Consider the following 24,113-nt stretch of genomic DNA (forward strand, 5'->3'; position numbering starts at 1 on the left):
AAACATGTCTGTAAGTACTAGAACATTCTCGTAACCTCCTGCTGATCTCTCAAGCATGGTGTAATCCATGGCAAGAACTTCTAGAGGTGCAGTTACATTGGTGCAAGTCATAGGAGCACGAATTTTAGGAAACACGTCCTTAGCTAGAGTACATCTCCGACACTGGGTTACCCATGTTTGCACATCATTGGTCATTGAGGGCCAATAATAGCTTCGCCGTATCTGCTCCAATGTACTCCTACTTCCAGAATGTCCTCCATGCTCATGCACTCCTTCGTACACTTTCAGTTGCAAAGACTCCGGTACTACTAATTGCCAAATTTCTTCCCCATCTCTCGGATCGGTAATTACTCTGAACAGGACTTGATGTTTCAGTTTCAGACGCTCAAACTGTCTAGCCAACTTCTTTTGTTGGGCTCCCATACCTCGGAAACTGTTTGTCACTAACTTCTTGTTCTCAAGCACAGCAACATATACAGGTGCTATACAAGGATCCTTTTTCTGTTGCTCACAAATAGATGACCAGCTGTAACCATCGACACCCTTCTTTATGATGGCTTGTTTGGCAACATGGGTTGGCATTTCTTCGCTCTCCTCTCCTTTACCTGGCCACAAGCATGCTCGTACTTCATCCGTGGTTAACAGAATGAAGTCTTTTCCTGTATCATCTTTCTCAGGTTCTACACTCCAGGGAATCCTAGAAAGAACGTCGGCATTGATGTTTTGTCTTCCAGGTTTGTAACAAACCTCAAAATTGAATTCCGATAACTGAGCAACCCAGCGCTGCTCCACTGCTCCAAGATTGGCTGTTTCCAGGTATCGGAGGGGATTGTGGTCAGTGACTACTTGAAACTTTGCAAACATCAGGTACTCCTTAAATTTCTCTGTTACTGCCCACTTAAGAGCTAGCAACTCCAGCTTGAAGGCACTATAATATTTGTCATTTCTTTCAGAACCCTTCAGACCCCGGCTCGCGTAGGCGACGACACGCTCTATACCCCCCTGCTTTTGGCTGAGGATCGCTCCAAGTCCATTGCGACTCCCATCCGTCGTCAGTATGAACGGACACTGGAAATCAGGGTAAGCCAAAATCGGAGGGGACATGAGACAACTCTTCAACTGACTGAATGAAGCTTGACATTCCTCACTCCAGCACAATGGTTCTGATGACTTCCCTTTGTTATCTTTTCCCACTAGAGCATGCAAGGGCTTTGCCAGCTGTGCAAACCTCGGGACAAAACGACGATAGTAACTCATAAATCCCAACAGCTGTCTGACTTCTCTAACATTTGTTGGCTTAGGCCATGCATCCAAGCACTGTACTTTGTCCATATCCACTTGAATTCCCTTCACTGAAATTATGTGTCCTAAGAACCTGACTTCTGGCTTGAAGAGGAAACATTTACTGGGCTTCAGTTTCAGGCCGTGTTGACGTAACCTTGAGAACACAAGCTCCAGTCTTTCACAATGAGACTTAAAATCTTCTGAGAACACAATGATATCATCAAGGTAGATCAAAAGAACATCGAAGGCCAGATCACCTAGTGCTGCACCCATCAAACGTTGAAAGGTGGCTGGAGCGTTACATAAACCAAACGGCATCCGTGTCCACTCAAACAATCCAAAAGGTGTCGTGACAGCAGTCTTCTCCCGGTCTGCCTCACTTACTGCCACTTGGAAATAACCGGCCGTGAGATCTAATGTGGAAAACAACTTTGCATTCCCTAAAGCATCCAAAGATTCTTCTACACGAGGAAGGGGGTAAGCATCTTTGAATGTGACTTGATTAAGTCTCCTGTAGTCACAACAGAAACGAACACCTCCGTCCTTCTTTATCACAATGACGGCGGGAGAGGCCCATGGACTGCAACTTTCCTTCAGTATGCCTTGACTGACTAGATCTTGCACGTGTCTCTTAAACTCTTGAAAAATGTGAGGTGGGACTCGTCTGTGACGTTGCTTGATTGGTAGTACATCTCCTGTCGGTATACTATGCATAACTGTTGTGGTATAACCATAATCTGTGTCGTTCTTGGAGAAAACATCACTGTACCGGGTCAGCAGTGCATTTAACTCCTCACGTTGCATGTCTGTCAGTCCTTCTTGATTCACCTGGACCGGAATGGACAACTCCTTAGGCAAGCTCTCAACATTAATGTTGCATTGGACATGCTTTTTAACACGCAACTCATCAATATCCTCCTCAAATTCCACAACTTGTTTGAGTACTATTTTCTCTGGTTTGGACATGACTGCAATTCTGGATCTCGGCATCAACTTGACAGATTCTTGACACAGGTTTAACACACGTACAGGGACCTTACCCTTTTCTGGGCTAGCAAGAACACTGGCTATTAACAGTCCTTTAGGAAGGGTAACAGAATCTGTGCACTCTACAAGTACTTGATGCTTTGTTTGGTGTGGAATGGTGCAGTGGCCTTCTACAATCTTCTCACTTAAAGGCGGGATTGTGACAACTTGCTTCCCTGACACCTTAACAAATCCTATCCTTCCTTCAGGTCCCAAGAGTCTCTGGAATGTCTAGTCCATTTGCAGCAGTTAGACGCACCCAGTTAGCTGATGTCAATGCTCTCCCCTGTTTGCCAAAATGTTGCTTGAAATGAGATTCTGAGATGGAAGTAACTTCAGAGCCTGTGTCCAATAAGCACCGTGTGGGTACTCCTGCTATCTTTACATCCTGTTCGTGACGCCAATTTTATGTAGCGGGAAATTTCACTACAATGTAGGGGGTACAAAGATGTTGACTGTATCTTGGACGACTAGAGCTTCAAGATCTAGGTCTTTAACTACTAGTACATTTAATTCCTGTACTTAAATTTATAAGTATGCTTTTACCTGCCTTGTTAGATGTCCTTTGTGGCCACGACTGACGAGGATTGAAATTTAATGTACACGATGGCTCTCTTAATATAGAAATACTAACCTTTCTTTCCCTCTATCAGCCCACAAGACAGGAGGAATGCCCCTACTCCAAGATAACGAAAATGTTAAATTTATTCTCAGTGTTTTGAAAAAACAATAAAGAATGCACAATGATAAATGTTGGAACTACTATTCTTGTTTTGTACTTTTATTGACATTATTGTCTCATATATCAATATGGTTTTGAAGAACTTCTGTGTGTGTGTGTGTGTGTGTAAAGAGCAACACGCTCACAAAGGACAGGACACTGTCCAGAGCCGACACCTTGATGAACTCTTGCTGAACTCACCCCCAAGCAGATTCCGCCTAAATGATATCTAATCAGGATCAAGCACCCACAAGAAAGGAATGTGCCCTATTGTAACCTTTTTATGGGGGTGGCTTTTTCTTTATGCATAAATAAAGATGTGTGAGGGGCTGCGTTTCAGAAGCAAACTGAAGAGAGCTGGAAACAGTTTGCTTCCCTTGCAACTGAAGCGACGTCACTTGCAAGTTACACATTTGGAACAAATTCTCGTGTCTCTTATTGAGTCTTGAATTATTGAGTTGTCTTCGGGCAGGTAAAGAACCTTAAAGGGGCATCCAGACCCTACATTAATTTGGTGTTTCCGCCCGGTTACCAACATGGCAGATCGGAGAAGAGGAGGACGGAGAGGACCTGAGAGAATATCTCTGCGCAGAGTCGGGCAATAGACGCCTGTCTAAAATCCTCCCTCGTGAATTCGTGGGAGGTCAGTGAATCTCCGTCTGCAAAAATCTACTTCTCTGCGCTGTCTGACGGTGACCACTTACAGAAGACATCTCAGCGCTAATCAGGTAATTATAAATCGTCGTTTGAATGCATGCAATAGAGTTGTGTCCCGGACAAGGCTAGATGCCTGTTTTCTGATTGAGTGTTAGTTACACTGAGCGATAAGTTTCGCTCCGGACGAGGCTAGATGCCCGGCTAGATGTCAGTTCCGCAACAGATTCTAAGTAAAACGTTAGATACGTTTTGTCGTCGACCCATGAGGCTAGATGTCTACATGTCAGTGTTTTTCTGATTGAGTGTTAGTTACACAGCGATAAGTTTCGCCGGACGAGGCTAGATGCCCGACTAGATGTCAGTTCCGCAACAGAATAAAATTTCTGAGTAAAACGTTAGATGCGTTTTGTCGTTGACCCACAAGGCTAGATGTCTACATTTCAGTGTTTTTCTTCTGATTGCTGCAACAGAATAAAAATTTCTGTGTAAAATGTTAGATACGTCTTGTTGTCGACTCATAAGGCTAGATGTCTACATTTCAGTGTTTTTCTTCTGATTGCTGCAATAGAATAAAAATTTCTGTGTAAAATGTTAGATACGTCTTGTTGTCGACTCATAAGGCTAGATGCCTACATCTCAGTGTTTTTCTGATTGAGTGTTAGTTACACAGCGATAAGTTTCGCCCGGACGAGGCTAGATGCCCGGCTAGATGTCAGTTCCGCAACAGATTAAAATTTCTGAGCAAAACGTTAGATACGTTTTGTCGTCGACTGAGGAAAATTTTGTGTGAATGGTATGAATGATAGTATGTATGTTATTGATTTTACAAGGAAATCAATAAATTAAAGGGGAACATTAGGAAAAGTCACTAGTTGAATCTTTCTTCACATTATCGTGAAACAGTGACTTTCACATAGAATTTAAAGGGGTGGTATGATTCAAAATTGAGAAAACTGGTTGAGTTAAACGGCTATACCCGCAGACTATTAGAGCCTGTAGAAGCTTGGTATAGTGGACGATTTCATTCAACGTGTGGTTTATCATTGAATCATACCTAAAAAATGGGGAACGATAACAGTAAACTGTCAGGAGATGCTAAATTCATGGAAACATATGCCCCGGGTAGCTGCAGATACCTGGTGGAATGGACAAAGAAATATCCATGGTTTCAAGGCAAGTTAATTCTGCCTGAGTGCAGTAGATTGGTTGAGGCACTGACAATATGCATCTCATTAAAAAAGGGAAGTAAAAGCTCGGTGTACGAATTACAAATAATTGAAGCAATGAAATGGTTAGAGCAGGCTGGAAAAAGATCTCAGGAGAGGGAGAGAAAAGTAAATCAAAAGGCTCAGTTTTGTGCATTACAAAAAGAAGATCCAGGTGACATAGTGGGCCGACCTCTCGCACTACGTGCACAGGAGGCACGACGAGAGGAAACAAAGAATAGAGCAAATACGCAGAATACAGAATGAAACAGAACAAACAATACACGCAGATGACACAAAGAAAGATATAGGGACCCCTAGTACTGCAACAAATGCTGCATTTAGCCCCAAACAAACATCATATGATGAATCTGTCAGTGCTTTACATGCACATGAACAGAAATATGGCTATAGTAAAGGGACCTCTTCCCCACCACCATACATACCCCAACATGATCAGGGTCAATTTTACCCATCCATTCAGGTCCCAAATCCTCATTTTGGAGTGAATGGGGACCAAAATAGATGCATGTTGGTTTATAGGCCCTGGTCCCAAAATGAGCTGAAAGAGGCAGTCGATGGACTAGGTCCTCTCGATAACATAATACAATGGGTAGATAACCTTAAAATGTTGGTCACCACTTACAATTTGAATGGAACAGAAATAAATATGGTGCTGAGAATGGGTCTGAAACATCGATATGGAGCCGTAAGGGAGACTATACTGGACAGAATGCTGGAGGTGAAACATTAGCACCCAATTCAAATGTTTTAACTAATGCATTTGATGCAGTATGCCTGAGAATCACCACTGGTTTGGCTACTAGGCCAGACTATGCAAAAATAGCACAGTGTAGACAGAAAGAAGGTGAAGATGTATCTGAATACAGATCAAGAATGGAAACCGTATTCCAAGCTAATAGTGGAATACCAATAAATGATGATGCAGCAAGCCCTTATCAACAGCACCTAAAGCAGGCCCTCCTCACTGGTTTTCTACCACCAATCTCCAGCTTTATTAGAAAGCACAATGTTAATACACCCACCGATGGGGTAACACCCATCATGAATTATGCTGCACAAGCTCAAGAGGTGTTAAAAGATAGGAAGTCTAAGACAGCCCAGGCCCAGGTCTTAGCCCTGATAGGTGACCTTGTGCAGGTTGGTAAAGGTATTACCACTGAAACCTAAGACAGAGCAACAACTGTGGATCAAAGAAGGGGATGAATTGAGAAATTAACTTTATAGATATAAAGGCAAAATATGTTCATCACGAAGTTTGTTTAAAACAGCTGCAGTATTGACACATGGGCAAGCGCATGTGTCAACAGGAGGATGGTGCACAGGGTAGAACAATACTTCTATGCACCAGGCTTTATAAATTACTCAAAAAATTTTTGTAGATCATGCTTGATCTGCTGCAAACACAACTCACAGGGAAATTTAGGCCTAAGCGCTGTAAATTTCCAACACCACCAGAACACCTTTTCAATTTATTCACATGGACTTCATTGAATTATCACCATGTCAACAGTATAAATATTGTCTGGTCCTGATTGACCCTTTTTCTAAATGGGTAGAAATTGTACCAAGCAAGCAGGCTGACGCACTGACAGTAGCAAAAGCTATGAGTAAGATGCTGAAATTGATGCATGTTGCAGGTGCAAATGGCCTGCCAGATACTCCTTTGTCTCCACAGGATCAAAAGGTGAAACCGGTGACAGCATGTTGATGAAAGTCATCAAACGAAAGAACTGGTCGTCACCAAGGTGGGAGGGCCGTATACTGTATTCCTGACCACACCCACGGCATTGAAAATCGCTGAGAAAGCCACGTGGATTCACCAGAGCCACTGTAAACTGCTGAACGCCTGGGATTCGAGTGAGGGTGGAAGTCGGCCGGTATCAAAACCTTTGGCTGCTGAAGAAACCAACTAATCCCTCACTCCCAGCTATGGGTCTCAGGGTTCCCCAACCCAAATGGGTGGTAAGTGGACTCGGGTGTGTAGTAGGTTTTGCTGCCCTCCTCACCATCATCATCGAAACTGTGAAAAGGAACATTGTGAGACTGAAAAGATGGACAGACAGCCACCCGGACGAGTGGATGTGGAAAGCTGTTATGCGTACATTCCCAACTTGTAGTTGGTAATGGCCAGAGATAGTAGAGTGGGATCAGAGTGGGATCCCCTGTCATGGCTTAATTCAGGAAGCTGGTGGAAAAATCTTTTGAAAATCTGTGCTTCTATCATTGTTGTTTTGATTTTGTTTTGTTTATTCAGGACCTGTGTAATCCCTTGTATCAGATCAATGTTACAAAAAAAAATGCTTGCTAACACAATTGTGTCTTACACTCTGCTACAGCAGGAGGCCCGAGGGACAGGAAGAACAGGGAAAGAGCCCCTGTCAGGCAGGGAATATGGTAGGCTAGGGTTCAAAGGGCTCCCTGTACAGTGAAGTAAGACTGCAGAGAAGTGGAGGTTTCTGATGATCATTGTGTAATAATGTCAAACAGGAGGGAAATGTTGGAACTACTATTCTTGTTTTGTACTTTTATTGACATTATTGTCTCATATATCAATATGGTTTTGAAGAACTTCTGTGTGTGTGTGTGTGTGTGTGTGTGTAAAGAGCAACACGCTCACAAAGGACAGGACACTGTCCAGAGCCGACACCTTGATGAACTCTTGCTGAACTCACCCCCAAGCAGATTCCGCCTAAATGATATCTAATCAGGATCAAGCACCCACAAGAAAGGAATGTGCCCTATTGTAACCTTTTTATGGGGGTGGCTTTTTCTTTATGTATAAATAAAGATGTGTGAGGGGCTGCGTTTCAGAAGCAAACTGAAGAGAGCTGGAAACAGTTTGCTTCCCTTGCAACTGAAGCGACGTCACTTGCAAGTTACACATTTGGAACAAATTCTCGTGTCTCTTATTGAGTCTTGAATTATTGAGTTGTCTTCGGGCAGGTAAAGAACCTTAAAGGGGCATCCAGACCCTACAATAAACTTACTTGTGGTGACAATTAACAGCAGTACTTTCAGATTCAAATAGATATAAAAAAAGAAAAAAATATATATAATCACAACTCAACGTCAACCTCACCACAGAACTGGGCTGGTACTGGAGTGTCCGGATATGGCAGGGTAATCTTTGCAATTATCTTTGCAATTACTGAAAACCTGTTTAAGTCTTTTTTTCTCAAAAAAAACAAGAAAGAACAGTTCAGCAAAAATGAGCAAAAATCACTGTCCATGTACGCTTCCAGTAAGCAGAAAAATCTCCTGTTGACGAAAGAACGAACGAATACAGTTCTGTTGACAAGTTCAAATGTCCGACAAAAACTTATTCCCAAAAGCACTGAAACAAACAGTAGAAAGTCCAAAAATAGTCAAATATAAATTACAAAAATCTACAATGCCATTCGCATCCACGCAGCGGCAGTAACGTGTCAAAAAACGGCAAATGGAGAACTTTCCGGAAAAAAAAAGAATTTACTCGTTCAAAAAAACTGCTTCGAATACAAATCCACAAAAATACTGTCCGTTGTATACTTCCGGGAAGCAAACTGAAGATAAACGAAAATAAAGCTCTTTCCAGACGAAATCAAAAACACTCACGTACACTTTCTCCGCCGTGTAATGGTCGACGCCCTATTGCATCACACTCACAGTTCAGCTTCAACAACGTCCACAGCAGCAGCACAAGCTCGGTCCAGCTCTTAGTCAGCTCACCTCGAAACTCGCGAACTGCTGTCCACTTATAAACGAAAACTGCGAGAGTTGGGCTTTATTACTTTTAGTTTCGGTTTCTTCTGTCTGTCGATCGCACTCGCGCACCTCTTGCTCCGGATTTCTTCTTCGCGCTTCCGCCACGCCCTTCACTTCCGTCTCCGTTTCACAAAAATACATTTCAAAATAAAAGTATTCGAATACCTCCACACTAAGACTTCTAAAAGTTGTTTGACACGAACAAAATTAAACAAAATATTTGAAGCGTGTTTATAAATCGTAAAACTACTCCACGCTCAACGTGATCACTCCAAACTGTGTCTTTTTGTTCATGTAAACGAGAGTTTTTATGACTTCAGCTGAAATGGAGTTTTCAACGTGGTCGCTGTGCGATCCTGATACCCTGTTCTCCGAACTACTAAGCGGATAAGATCAAATAAGCTCCACCACATCCACTCTCCTTTAAATGGAGAGAGAAAAGGTTTATCGGTCTGACACAGAGTGTCAGTAATGTACAACGACCACGTTAAACAGTCCATTTCCAGCTGAACGCGATAAAAACACACAATGAACATGAATAAAGAAACTCTGTTCGACTAATCACGTGGTCACGTGATGACGTGTCAAACAAACTAAGACTTCTAAAAGTTGTTTGACACGAACAAAATTAAATAAAATCTTTGAAGCGTGTTCATAAATCGTAAAACTACTCCACGCTCAACGTGATCACTCCAAACTGTGTCTCTTTTTTTGTTTAAAAGGGTGTTTTTATGACTTCAGCTGAAATGGAGTTTTCAACGTAGTCGCTGTGCGATACTGATACCCTGTTCTCCGAACTACTAAGCGAATAAGATCAAATAAGGTCCACCACATCCACTCTCCTTTAAATGGAGAGAGAAAAGGTTTATCGGTCCGACACAGAGTGTCAGTAATGTACAACGACCACGTTAAACAGTCCATTTCCAGCTGAACGCGATAAAAACACCCATTGACATGAATAAAGAAACTCCGTTGGGACTAATCACGTGGTCACGTGATGACGTGTCAAACTAAGACTTCTAAAAGTTGTTTGACACGAATAAAATTAAATAAAATCTTTGAAGCGTGTTCATAAATCGTAAAACTACTCCACGCTCAACGTGATCACTCTAAACTGTGTCTCTTTGTTCATGTAAACGAGTTTTTATCGACTTTAGCTGAAATGGAGTTTTCAACGTGGTCGCTATGCGATACTGATACCCTGTTCTCCGAACTACTAAGCGAATAAGATCAAATAAGGGCCACCACATCCACTCTCCTTTAAATGGAGAGAGAAAAGGTTTATCGGTCTGACACAGTGTCAGTAATGTACAACGACCACGTTAAACAGTCCATTTCCAGCTGAATGCGATAAAAACACCCATTGACATGAATAAAGAAACTCCGTTCGGACTAATCACGTGGTCACGTGATGACGTGTCAAACAAACTAAGACTTCTAAAAGTTGTTTGACACGAACAAAATTAAATAAAATCTTTGAAGCGTGTTCATAAATCGTAAAACTACTCCACGCTCAACGTGATCACTCCAAACTGTGTCTCTTTTTTTGTTTAAAAGGGTGTTTTTATGACTTCAGCTGAAATGGAGTTTTCAACGTAGTCGCTGTGCGATACTGATACGCTGTTCTCCGAACTACTAAGCGAATAAGATCAAATAAGGTCCACCACATCCACTCTCCTTTAAATGGAGAGAGAAAAGGTTTATCGGTCCGACACAGAGTGTCAGTAATGTACAACGACCACGTTAAACAGTCCATTTCCAGCTGAACGCGATAAAAACACCCATTGACATGAATAAAGAAACTCCGTTGGGACTAATCACGTGGTCACGTGATGACGTGTCAAACTAAGACTTCTAAAAGTTGTTTGACACGAATAAAATTAAATAAAATCTTTGAAGCGTGTTCATAAATCGTAAAACTACTCCACGCTCAACGTGATCACTCTAAACTGTGTCTCTTTGTTCATGTAAACGAGTTTTTATCGACTTTAGCTGAAATGGAGTTTTCAACGTGGTCGCTATGCGATACTGATACCCTGTTCTCCGAACTACTAAGCGAATAAGATCAAATAATGGCCACCACATCCACTCTCCTTTAAATGGAGAGAAAAAAAAGGTTTATCGGTCTGACACAGAGTGTCAGTAATGTACAACGACCACGGTAAACAGTCCATTTCCAGCTGAAGGCGATAAAAAACATCCATTGAAATGAATAAAGAAACTCCGTTCGGACTAATCACGTGGTCACGTGATGACGTGTCAAACAAACTAAGACTTCTATAAGTTGTTTGACACGAACAAAATTAAATAAAATCTTTGAAGCGTGTTCATAAATCGTAAAACTACTCCACGCTCAACGTGATCACTCCAAACTGTGTCTCCTTGTTTTTTTAAAAGGACATTTTTATGACTTCAGCTGAAATGGCGTTTTCAACGTGGTCGCTGTGCGACACTGATACCCTGTTCTCCGAACTACTGAGCGAATAAGATGAAATAAGGGCCACCACATCCACTCTCCTTTAAATGGAGAGAAAAAAAAGGTTTATCGGTCTGACACAGAGTGTCAGTAATGTAAAACGACCACGGTAAACAGTCCATTTCCAGCTGAAGGCGATAAAAACATCCATTGACATGAATAAAGAAACTCCGTTCGGACTAATCACGTGGTCACGTGATGACGTGTCAAACAAACTAAGACTTCTAAAAGTTGTTTGACACGAACAAAATTAAATAAAATCTTTGAAGCGTGTTCATAAATTGTAAAACTACTCCACGCTCAACGTGATCACTCCAAACTGTGTCTCTTTGTTTATTTAAAAGAGAGTTTTTATGACTTCAGCTGAATCGGAGTTTTCAACGTGGTCGCTGTGCGATACTGATACCCTGTTCTCCGAACTACTAAGCAAATAAGATCAAATAAGGGCCACCACATCCACTCTCCTTTAAATAGAGAGAAAAAAAGGTTTATCGGTCTGACACAGAGTGTTAGTAATGTACAACGAACACGTTAAACAGTCCTTTTCCAGCTGAAGGCGATAAAAAACATCCATTGACATGAATAAAGAAACTCCGTTCGGACTAATCACGTGGTCACGTGATGACGTGTCAAACAAACTAAGACTTCTAAAAGTAGTTTGACACGAACAAAATTAAATAAAATCTTTGAAGCGTGTTCATAAATCGTAAAAATACTCCACGCTCAACGTGATCACTCCAAACTGTGTCTCTTTGTTTATATTGTTGGGAAAAATCTTCGTTGTTTCCCTCCCAGGTTCAGGTCTGTCAATGATGAGACTTACTCTTAAATTTAAAATCTTAATAAGTTTAATAAAGTCAGAATAATTGAGACTGAGCTCAGGATACAGAACAACAGCATCAAGGCATGCAGGGCAGTCCTGTATGCTCACACTACATTTCACACAATATTTATATTCTTGTGCTTGGGTCTTCCTCCCATTCAGGGTGTCCTTCACAGAACCAGGTGCAGTTGTTTCTTCTCGACCAGTAGATGAGCTCAGCAGTCTCCATATCTTGTTTCTGTAGATAAGACATTTTGTACAGCACATACACACATAATATCAAAATGGAAAAACACATAATATCAAATGGAAAAACACAGAGCCTTTATGAGGCCTGGGCACAGTGCTTCTAATGAGTAAAACCTGTAAAACATAAATCCTTTAAAACATAAATCCCACAATTCCCTCTCTTGATCTCTCTAAAAGAGATCACAACCTTTGCTCCACTTCTTCCTCATCTTCCATGTCACCGACTGCTGCTAATAATGGCATTTGGTAAGGAGGTTGTAACCCGTGATACGTAATGTAAGGTTTAGACCTACTCTGATGATAGACCAGTTAGTGCAAAGGTTTGGTTCGTCCGAGGAGAGAGAGAGAGAATGTAGCAGAAGTGAACAAATTATTTGAATGAGATTTTATTTTAGTGATCCCTTTAAACCAAATAAACAACACAGACTTATAATTAGGAAAATGAACAAATAAAACAAAGTATAATTTCTCTGAATGACGTACCCAAGTTTCACAAAAGCATTAATTTCCTCAATGAACTGATAAAAAACCTGAGGATTCAGAAATTCCGTCTCAATTGTCAATTAATTGATGGTAATCTCAGTCTTTAGTCTCCACTCCAGATCAGGACAAAGTGAACTGTGCAATTTCACTCCTACCAGTTGAAGGTGTGCAAGTTTAGTTCCTGTGTCTGTCCAACCGGTGAAATTCACGCAAAGGTTTCAAAGATTCGCTTAAAGGAGGCTCGCCAGTCCAACTCCACACCGCAGTTATATGAAGAGTTGAGACAGTTCAAGAATAGTTCTCACTTCAGCCGATTCATCCAGGAAAGGAACTCACATGGAACAAGAGCAGAACAAAGGGAAGAAAAACCTGGCCTTGAATACATAAGGCCACAAAATAACAATTAGTATTGGATAACAATTCCACATAGATTAACATATTCAGTCACACACAATGCAATAAATTGTCCATCTAAGCATAATTTCTCCTAACAATCAAGATATTATTAATTGTTGTGTACTTTCTTATATATCCTTTTTTTGTTTGTTTGTTATACAATTACACTTTTATATTTTTATACTATCAGCCATCATGTTTGTTCCCACTTCACACATTAGGGTATATTTGTCAACAGTACTGCACCCTTTGATAAAACACAATAAATTCAGACTGCTTTATGATAACAAAGTAAAAAAAAAAAAAAACATTAACTCACCAAGGAACTAATATACATGTACATCAAATGAACCAGGACATTTGCAGATGAACCCTGTTTCAGACGTCACTCTCAATTGCCTTCAGCTTCTCTGACCTTAATCTCTTTCATTTCGGTGCCTTGAATCTTCCGAAACTGCATCTCACATCTGGTCACATGAGAGGCTCACGAGGAAAGGCACGATAGCGAATCCTCTGCTCTCTAAAAATTGCGCGATCGCGACCCCTATGACGTCATTCACCCGCGACCTCATTGCGAGTGAAAGAGTGCGCTATTGGTCACAATTATAACTTTGATATTTTATATATTTTTTTCCACAGTCATGTTTATGTTTCGGTTCTTGTTTTTTTGTTTTTTTAAAAAAAACAACTATTATTTAATTAATATTATTGCTGAGTTAATGTACTAGTATGCACTTGTTTATGCATTAGTAATCTGGGTTACAAGGTGGTGACTCCTTCTTTTCAATTGCAGTTGTTATTAATCTAGTCATCAGGCTTCTTATGCATGGTATACAACAACAGCCACATGTTACTAATATTGCTAGAAATATTGCCATTGAGGTCAACATTGAAATTATCACACCTTTCCATGCTCCAAACATATCATCCATCCATTTAGTTACCTTGTTATCTACACCAGAGCTCCTAGCCATTTCATCAGATAGTTCTTTTAAACCATCAAGGGCTTTGGATACTGACCCATCAGGGGCTGTGTTGTTGGGTATTACAGTACAACAGGTTTCCCCTATCATTGCACAAACTCCACCCTTCTCTCTGTCAGAAGCATGTCCAGGGCCAGTCTGTTCTGTATGGTCATCAATGATGTGGCAGCCAGTTGTTCCTTCAAACCATCAACTGCATCTCTTGTTAAATTAGAGAGTCTCATTACATTATAATGCACAAAATTGATTCTGTCTACATTTTTGTTGGGGGTTATAGGAAATATTGCTGAAAAGATTGGTAAATTCTCAAATCCAGCTGTTATCTGATTAACTAGTTTGTGTTCATTAGGCACCCTCGGGTATTCCTATGGCATCTGTGTAGGTGGGGGTGTTTTTTGACAAATCAAATGATGTTGGTACTACCCTTCTCCTTCTGCTCCCGGCCTCAGCCACTTTTTTAGCTCCAGGTGTCCAATTTTGATCTCTATTCCCCACTATGGTCATTGGTACAGCTAACCTTGTCATGGCACACAACCCTTCCATTTGGGGTTCTATTCTAGCTATAATTACCTTTTTCCACATGCGTAATACAGGCCTTGTCTTGCTAGGTTGCCAATCTGAGTGAGGGAATTTTGCACTATCTTTCCACACCATTCTGTTTTAAAGGCTCCAGTCAGTATTTTTGGGGAGGCAGTTGTGGTGAAGTTAAAGCAGGTATAGTTATTCTCAGCACGTTGAAAATTTACTCCTATTTTAGAGTTATTATTAGTAGCAGGGTACAACTTACTTAGTGTTGTGCAGTTTACTGGATTCTTTTCTTTGGTCAGCGCTAACATACATTTGTAACCCCACTCATCTTCTGTATGCAGTGGTGCTGGTTCTGTGATTAATTTTGGTCTTCCAGCAGCACATGCTACACACCCTTCATACCCTGCATCTTCGGCAGCACTGTACACCCACTCTAACCACAGATTTGAATCTTGATATCCTGTTTCTAATGTCATTAATTCCAATGGGGTTAACGAACCGTAGTCTATGCTTTTAATTATTTTTTCCTTCTTAGTTAAATCTTTGTCTGGCAGTGGAGCTGAGGTGGTGTTTTTGCTTTCCACCACTATTCGTATGAGTCCCAATGGGTCTTTTCCTGTCACATCAACTCCTAAAGTTATGAATATCTCGGGCCTATCTGGTCCATTTTTAGTGTAATAATAATTTTATTTGTCATTTTACCCCATGCTGTTTGCAGTCCCCTATGTATACGAGTCGATTATATAGTGAATCAGATTTGGCCATAGGGCTTTTTGCTAGCATATTTTTAGTATAACCTGGTTTGGTCATCCAGAACACATCATGCCATGTGTGGCACCATGGTCCATTTGGCCTTTTTCAGTGCTAGGCCAGAAACATCCATACACATCATATCCTCTCCAGGCCATTCCTCCTCCCTCACAGTGAATCACCTGGCATAAGTCAAATTCCCACAGGCCATCTTTTCCTTTTTCCTTACCAGAGTTAGTTTTGCTTCTCCCCACCCCTTATGACATCTCTTTTGTGTCTGCCTTGAGTCCCTCCCTCTCTTGTTCCATTCCACAGTATCAACGTTATTATTACTACAACAATTCCCACCCCCCAACATGTGACCACCTTGTTAACATTATCCCTCATGATTTAGCACCAGAATTATTATCTCCTTTTTGTTTGTCTCCCTCCTCGGGTTGGTCTGTTGCTGTTTCCCCGTCTTCCGTCTCTTCTCCCTCTTCTCCCTCTCTCTGACCTTCTCGAAGGTCAGCTCGAACTGTTGTCAGAGACCTGCTAGGGGCAGAACAGAAACAGCAAGCAGACAAGTGAAACCATGTGTTACCTTTTCCAGCCAACTGTACGCAGTGCGAGGTTCGCGCAGTTATTTTCATGGGCTCTGACCACCTGGGGGCAGACCATTTTCGTTTCATTTGTTTCAGCCTCACCCACTGCTCGTCAGGTCCTCTTTTCGTGTCCAATTCCTGTTTCTCTATTTCAGGCCAAAACTTCTGTGGGGAAAATGTGTTAATAACAGCTCTTACTTTTTGTTGGTAGGCCTTAGGTGTATCAGTGTACCCATCCCCAGGCATTGGGGCCCAGGGGCCAGGAAATTGGCGTCCAGTGGTTAATTCAAAAGGAGTAAATCCAGTGGTTCTGTTTATTGAACATCTCACAGACATTAAAGCTATTGGTAATGCTTCTACCCAATTCAGAGAAGTGCTTGCACATATTTTGGCTATTTTGTTTTTTAGTGTCAGGTTCAGTCGTTCAACTTTACCTTGGCTTTGAGGATGGTAGACTGCTCCAAATGAGTGCTTCAGTCCTAGAGCTGATTCTACTTGGTTCAGATGCTCATTTTTAAAGTGTGTACCATTGTCTGACCTTATGACTTTGGGGAATCCATGTGTAGGTATGTAGTGATTGATGAGGCATTTTATCACTGACATTGCATCCTCCTGACACATGGGTAGGCTTCTGGCCATCCTGTGAAAGTATCCACCATGACCAGTAAGTATCTCTTTTTGTGGACAGGATTTATCATGTCTGTGAAGTCAATCACAGTCATGTACCCAGGGCCTCTATCCGTGGGAAAATGGCCAGGCAACGGATGTGTGGTTGGCTTGACATTATACTCACTGCAGGTCTGACATTCAGCAATAGTGTTACTAATCATGTGTGGAAGAAATGGATGCCACCACCCTTTTAACCTTTTGGTCATATCTTTTGAATTACTATGTGCTAGTGAGTGGGCCTCTGCTAACACTGAGACAGCTACTCTTGCTGGCAACACAGGGCTTCCTTCTGGACCTCTCCACAGTCCCGAGGCTGTTTTTGTTCCCCCTTTTTGTAACCAGGTAGTTTGTTCTTCTGGTGAGGATGCAGCTTGCTCTCTAATTATGAACTGTTCTGTTAAGGCTGGGTCTAAATTCAACACCTCATCTTGTGCTCTGACCATCATCTGTAATGGCACGTAGCCAGCGGCCTGCTTTGCTGCTTTGTCTGCAGCTGCATTTCCTACAGATACAAAATCTCTGCCATTAGTGTGTGCTGAGCACTTTACTATGGCCACCTCCTTTGGTAGTACTATAGCTTCTAGCAGTTGAGATGCTTCTTCTGCATGTTTGATTGGTTTCCCTGTTGATGTCACAAATCCCACTTTGGCCCATCCTTGCAGCTCAACTGTAGCTGCCCCTACTGCATAGGCAGAATCTGAATATATGTTCACCCTTTTACCACTTCCCTTTTGCAATGCTGATGTTAAAGCTAATAATTCAGCTCTTTGAGCCGATGGTTTAGTTGACAATTTCTGTTGGACTGTTACTGTCAGGTCATCTCCCTCCCCTACACTGGACACCACTGCATACCCAGCAGAAAGAGTACCCTTATCATTTCTGAAACAACATCCATCACAAAACAATGTCACGTCTGGTGATGACAGTGGCCTGCTACTCATACCCTCCTGATCTTGCTGTCTTTTTCTACCCTTTCCTCACACATGTGGGGCTCTCCATCCACCACTAATTCTGCCATATTTATGCCTTTGTGTTCATGTACAATGTTTGGTGCAGTCAATACTTTTATCAATTTGTTTTGCCTTTGTGCAGAGAATGTGAACGAGGAGGAGGTAATGAATGCTACCAGTGAGTGGTTTGATAGAATTATCAATTGGTGTCCCATTACCACATGATTGGTTTTTCTATCATTTTAGCTACGCCACAGCGAATTGAGCACAAGGGGCTTGTTTCTGTTCAACCACGTCCAATGGAGCACTCACATAACTCAACACTCGTCTTTGTTGAAACTGTTTCTGGTACAGCACACCACTCACAGTTTTGCCCGTGGTTGTCACATCTAAATTGAAAGGTTGGCCATAGTCTGGGGTTTGTAGAGCAGCAGCCTTTGCCATGTCCCCTTTTAGGGTAATGAAGGCCTGTTCAGCCTCTGTTGTCCAATTCAATTCACCCTTACTGTTTTTCATTCCAATTTCCTTCACTAAAGTTCTCATAAAAGCTGTTCTTTCAGTGTAATTCACAATATACTGTCTGCTGTAACCTATTAGGCCCAGAAAAGACAACATATCTTTCACATTTTTGGGTTTTGGGTGGTTTAGTATGGCTTGTTTGGTGTCATTTGTCATAGAGGTTCCTGTCGACCCACTAATCGCCCTAGAAAAGTGACCTCTGGCCTGCAGATTTGCAACTTTTGTTTGCTTGCCTTCAACCCTACCTCAGCCAGAAGTGACAGCACCCTCTCTGTGTCTGTCAGACATGTGGCAGCAGATGTACATGCAATGAGCAAATCATCCACATATTGAACCACAATTGTGTTGGTATCGACTGTTAGATTGTCCAGCAGCTTTCTTAGCTCTTGGTTGAAAATGCCAGGGCTCAAAATGAAGCCTTGTGGTAATCTTGTGTAAGTGTACTTCCGGCCGTTGTATGTGAAGGCAAACACGTCCCTACTCTTCTCTGCTAAAGGTATACAGAAAAATGCATTTGCCAGATCTATACAGGAGAAGTCGGTGTGTTCTGTGGTCAATCTGGTTAAAATGGTGTAAGGATTTGGAGTGGGCAGTGGTGTTGTCAGAACCCTCTCATTTATTTTTCTCAGGTCATGGACCATTCTATATTTCCCTGTGGAGTGTTTAATGACAGGCAGTATTGGGGTGTTCCATTCAGATGTGCTCTCACACAGCACTCCCTTGTTCAATAGACTCTGAATGGTGGGGGCAATACCAGTCATGGCCTCACAATTATTTCTATACTGTCTCTCCTTTACCACTGTTGTTTTGTCTATTTCAAAAGACACTGGCTGAATATCACAATAACCCACATCCTCACTTCCTGTTGACCATAACTTTTCTGGTAGGTTGGCTAACATCTCTTCTGCCCCTGGCCCATCCATTACAGCATTAGTCTTTTCTCTGTTTGACCTTCTCTTCTCGTACCTACCCTCACATATTTCCTCTATGTGTAGTCTGTGACCTCCTGTCATGTGCGACCTTTCCCAACCCTGTCTCTCATCTTCCCAATCTGCTGCCTGTTTTAGTCTTTTTACCATGGGGCCTAAGGCCTTGGCTCCATGGTGTTTACTGATCATTAAGGAAATGTGTGGTACAGAGACAGTTTTCATTTCAAACCAGTCATATTGTTCCTTACTTAACCTTACTTCCACAGCTACCCCTTCCTTTCCAATGTATATGACTGAGCCTTTCAGGTTGGTATGTCTTTGATCTACATATTGGCTAAACTCTGTTGCATAAACCTCATCATTACTTTTGTCATAGTATAAAGTACAGTGTAATGGGTCAGAAACTGGCAGGAAGTGTCTCAACAGGTCTAGTCTCTGGTTTATCAGCTGCCTAAAGTTGGTTTGTTCTGGATGCAGCACTCTGACCCAATAAATGTCCACTCCCACTCTTCCTGTTGTAGTTAATACCCATTGACCAGCTGCATGCACTAGACCACCCTTAATGGAACAGTTTTGTGTTTTTCCATTTGGAAAAGTTAAAATTATGCCCTCTGGGCTACACAGAATTTTCACCCCCAATTTTACTAACAGGTCTCGTCCGAGCAGAGCAGAGGGCACACTGGCAGAGCATAGGAAAGGGTGCATGACCTTTTGACCTGCTACTTCTACAGACAGAGGTTTGGATATTGGCCAGGCTACAATTTCCCCAGAGAACCCTTTGACTTCCTGTACTTCACAGGATAGTGCGTCCTTTCTCAACCATTCCAGCCTTATGGTAGAGAAGGAGGCCCCAGTGTCCACTAAGGCCTTTACTGGCTGTCTGTTGACCAGTATAGTTAGGTAGGGCTCAGCCTCAGCCCCCTTACAGGTTCTCTGTGGGTCTCGTCAATAATCCGCCTGGTCTGCCTGGCCCCAGACTGGGCTTTGTCTGGGCACCTGTTGGTTGGTAGACCACGGGACATTTCTGGGGACACCTCTTCCTCTTCCCTGAGGCCCTCCTCTGACAGGAGCCCGTCCCGTGCAGGAGGTTGTCCCGTCTATTCAGTGGGCAGTCTTTTCTCCAGTGATCACCTGCTCCGCACAGATAACACCCCTGCTCTCTCCCTGGTCTCCCGTAATTCCCCCTATAATTTTGGTTTTCCCACCCATTTCCATAAGGTGGCCAGTCCGGCAGCGGGTCATATGGATAATCATATGGGCCCTGAGGCTGATAGTTTGCTGCCCCTTGTGACACTTCCTGTCCCTTCATCCCCTGATTCATTACAGGCATTTGCAGAGCTCCTCTCTAGGCTTCTTTTTATTCTTTTCTTTTTCTGCCTCTATTTGCAATTTTAGTAGCTGTGTTTTCAGTTTTTCTACCTCAGAATCCTCCCTTTCTTGTTTTTCCATGGCTTTGTCTACATAGTAAATGAAATACCTGGCCCATGTCTCTCCACTACCCCCACACATTTCTGGACTGTTTTCTACTTGTTGTTTTGCTTTTCTGGAACTCCCTTCACTACTGCCTGCCTGTAAAACTCTTTACAGATGTCACTGCAATCTGGGTGCTGCCCTGTCCTTTCTTCCCATTCAGCTTCTGTCCTATGCAGATATGCTGATGCAGATTCTTCTGCTCCTATCTTAAATTTTATTATTGTGATTGATAAGTCATTTTTGGTGTTGGATATAGGTTTGTAAGAGCCCTGCTTATTTGGGTAATTACTTTGGACAGTGGTTTCTCATTGGCCATGTCCTCTATTCTAGCTTCATCCTCTAAAGTAGTCATCTGGGTTCTGGTAAGCAGATGTCCCATTAGGGCCCTAAAGTCCCCTATTGCTAGTTCATTACCATGGGTTAATGTGGTGAGTTTATTTAACCATCTCATTCCTCCCTTAGTTAGATCTGGCAATTTCTGCAGTACTGCATTCATGTCTGCATTTCCCCATGGTCTATACTCTGGATTCTGTTGTCCTCCTATCCTGTACAGTGGATACTGGGTTGGGTATGTTGTTCTAACCCCCATGTCTTTCTTTAAATTTAAGGCTTGTAATAAGGTTGCTCCTGAGGCACCTCCTTCTCCTTTGTGTGGGCTGGTAGCTGTACCAGCCCTCTGTTGGGCCTGTGCCGCCTGTTTAGAACCCCAGTCTATGTCCAGCTCATATCCAGTGATTGTTACACTATCCTTTTCTTCCCCCTGACCTTTAGCTAGGCTTAGCCCTTTCATTGAATCTTCCCTACATTCTTCTCTGATTTCCCTTTCCCTTCTTTCGAGTTCTGTCCTCAGCATTCTGACATTTTCCTCCTCATGTATACTTTCTCCTCCATACAGACTACCTACTCTGCTTCCACATGCTGCCTCCTCCTTATCCACACCCGTCAGTCTCTTCCTTTCTCCAGTCAGCTGCCCTACGTGTCGCTCTAATTCCACTACTTCCTGAGTTCTCTGAAGTATTTCTCTGTCTAAACTACTGTTAATGATTGAACTCATGGGTTGTTTTGTCAGTTCTTCATTTATTAGCTCTCTTACTCTTTTTTCTTCTTCTAACCTAGCCTCCTCACTTTGTTCTACCTCAACTGTTCCTCCTGTCAGAACAAACCTTCCATTTTTATTTGCCTGTTTGGTTGTCGTGGACACTTCTCCTGCCACAACATGCATCACAGGCAGCATTAAAGGAGCGGAAGGGACTTTTCTGCATAAGGGGGTGGCCTAGGTTTTTCTTCTTCTGATTGTTTCTCATTAATAGCTGCAATTTTTACCCTGCAGACCATGACACTTTTTATTCTGCTCCATATTCTAGTCTGATAGGCCTTTTCTTTCACCTCTTTTTCTAATTTCCCTTTAGTAAAAAATGTTGCAGCTTGCCTGTTCCGTTACCGCCATTTTATGCTCTTTGTCTGCTCTTTCTTCTTCTCTCATTATGGCCTTTAATAGTTCCCCTTTGTTCTCAGTGGAATTGTCCCACCCATTAATACACTCTAATTGCTTCCATGCCTTTTCTAATTCTCTTGTCACCCTTGGTTTTTCTTTAATTTCAGCCTGTGCCAACATTTGTCTACTCAATTTATCCCATACTTCCTTATAGGTAGTCATTTTATCAGTTTATTTTTACCCTAGTCCAATTACACTTCTCACAATTTGGATTATTACCAAACAGTCTGCACCATCAGGTTATTGGGGTGTTTGTATGTCTAACTTTTCTATGCTTCCCTATGGGTACTAATTGGCTTTTTATTATATAATCTAACACCACCTATTTTCCCAGGATTAATGTCCTTAATACAGAAACCACTGTGTGTGTACTGCTTCTTTCACTCTTGTTTTATTTTTGTCATTCAGTGTCCCAATCTCTTGGGCTCATACATTCAGCTTTCTCCGCACTTGAGGCCAAACCCTCGCGTCCGTTCCTACCGGGTCACACTTAAGTGACGGTCCAGAGAGGTGCGCGACAATTTGGTCTCAAAATACTCGAGATCAGCTTATCTCATTCACACACACACTCAGGTACACACACAGATCGATATAACACCACACTTCACAATATTTCTTATACCTTTTTGTACCACGCCGGGTTTTACAAACTGTATTTTACCACGCCGGGTTTCACAAACTGCAACTTACCACGCCGGGTTTCACAAACTGTAGAGTACCACGCCGGGTTTCACGAACTGTAAGTTACCACGCCGGGTTTCACGAAATCACCCTTTTAGTGAATTTCAACCTTGCCAGGACATTAATTTTACAGCTCAACCATGCCAGGAAATTAATACTACAGTTCAACCTTGCCAGGAAATTACTTTTTGCAGTTCAACCTTGTCAGGAAATTACTTATACAGTTCAACCTTTCTAAAAGGACATTACCATTTTTCTATTCATTTTGACTGCATTTACTTCTTTAAATCCTTTGAATTCGTCAATTATTCTGATTTCAATATACAGAAAACCACTGGTGCCTCCACCACCTCAACCAGATAATTTAGAGTAATCAATCCTGCAGTTCTTTTATGAAAAAGGTGACTGCTTACCTGTCTTGTTGTTCAGCTGATGGTTGAAGCAGAGGATTCCCAGCAGAGACCTCGTCTCAGACAGATCCGGTGCCCCCTCCAAATTGTTGGGAAAAATCTTCGTTGTTTCCCTCCCAGGTTCAGGTCTGTCAACCTTTAAATAGAGAGAAAAAAGGTTTATCGGTCTGACACAGAGTGTTAGTAATGTACAACAACGACCACGTTAAACAGTCCATTTCCAGCTGAAGGCGATAAAAAACATCCATTGACATGAATAAAGAAACTCCGTTCGGACTAATCACGTGGTCACGTGATGACGTGTCAAACAAACGAAGACTTCTAAAAGTAGTTTGACACGAACAAAATTAAATAAAATCTTTGAAGCGTGTTCATAAATCGTAAAACTACTCCACGCTCAACGTGATCACTCCAAACTGTGTCTCTTTGTTTATTTAAAAGGAAGTTTTTATGACTTCAGCTGAAATGGAGTTTTCAACGTGGTCGCTGTGCGATACTGATACCCTGTTCTCCGAACTACTAAGCGAATAAGATCAAATAAGGGCCACCACATCCACTCTCCTTTAAATAGAGAGAAAAAAAGGTTTATCGGTCTGACACAGAGTGTTAGTAATGTACAACGAACACGTTAAACAGTCCATTTCCAGCTGAAGGCGATAAAAAACATCCATTGACATGAATAAAGAAACTCCGTTCGGACTAATCACGTGGTCACGTGATGACGTGTCAAACAAACGAAGACTTCTAAAAGTAGTTTGACACGAACAAAATTAAATAAAATCTTTGAAGCGTGTTCATGAATCGTAAAACTACTCCACGCTCAACGTGATCACTCCAAACTGTGTCTCTTTGTTTATTTAAAAGGAAGTTTTTATGACTTCAGCTGAAATGGAGTTTTCAACGTGGTCGCTGTGCGATACTGATACCCTGTTCTCCGAACTACTAAGAGAATAAAATCAAATAAGGGCCACCACATCCACTCTCCTTTAAATAGAGAGAAAAAAAAGGTTTATCGGTCTGACACAGAGTGTTAGTAATGTACAACGAACACGTT

The 24,113-nt window shown here is 41.9% G+C and overlaps 1 pseudogene; it reads right to left on the reverse strand.

The window, feature by feature from the left end:
• Nucleotides 1-15,614: 15,614 nt before the first annotated feature.
• LOC122359273 lies at nucleotides 15,615-20,990 on the reverse strand (annotated as a pseudogene).
• Between the last annotated feature and the right edge of the window lie 3,123 nt (nucleotides 20,991-24,113).

The sequence above is a fragment of the Puntigrus tetrazona genome, chromosome 15, assembly GCF_018831695.1.
Source record: "Puntigrus tetrazona isolate hp1 chromosome 15, ASM1883169v1, whole genome shotgun sequence".
NCBI lineage: Eukaryota > Metazoa > Chordata > Actinopteri > Cypriniformes > Cyprinidae > Puntigrus > Puntigrus tetrazona.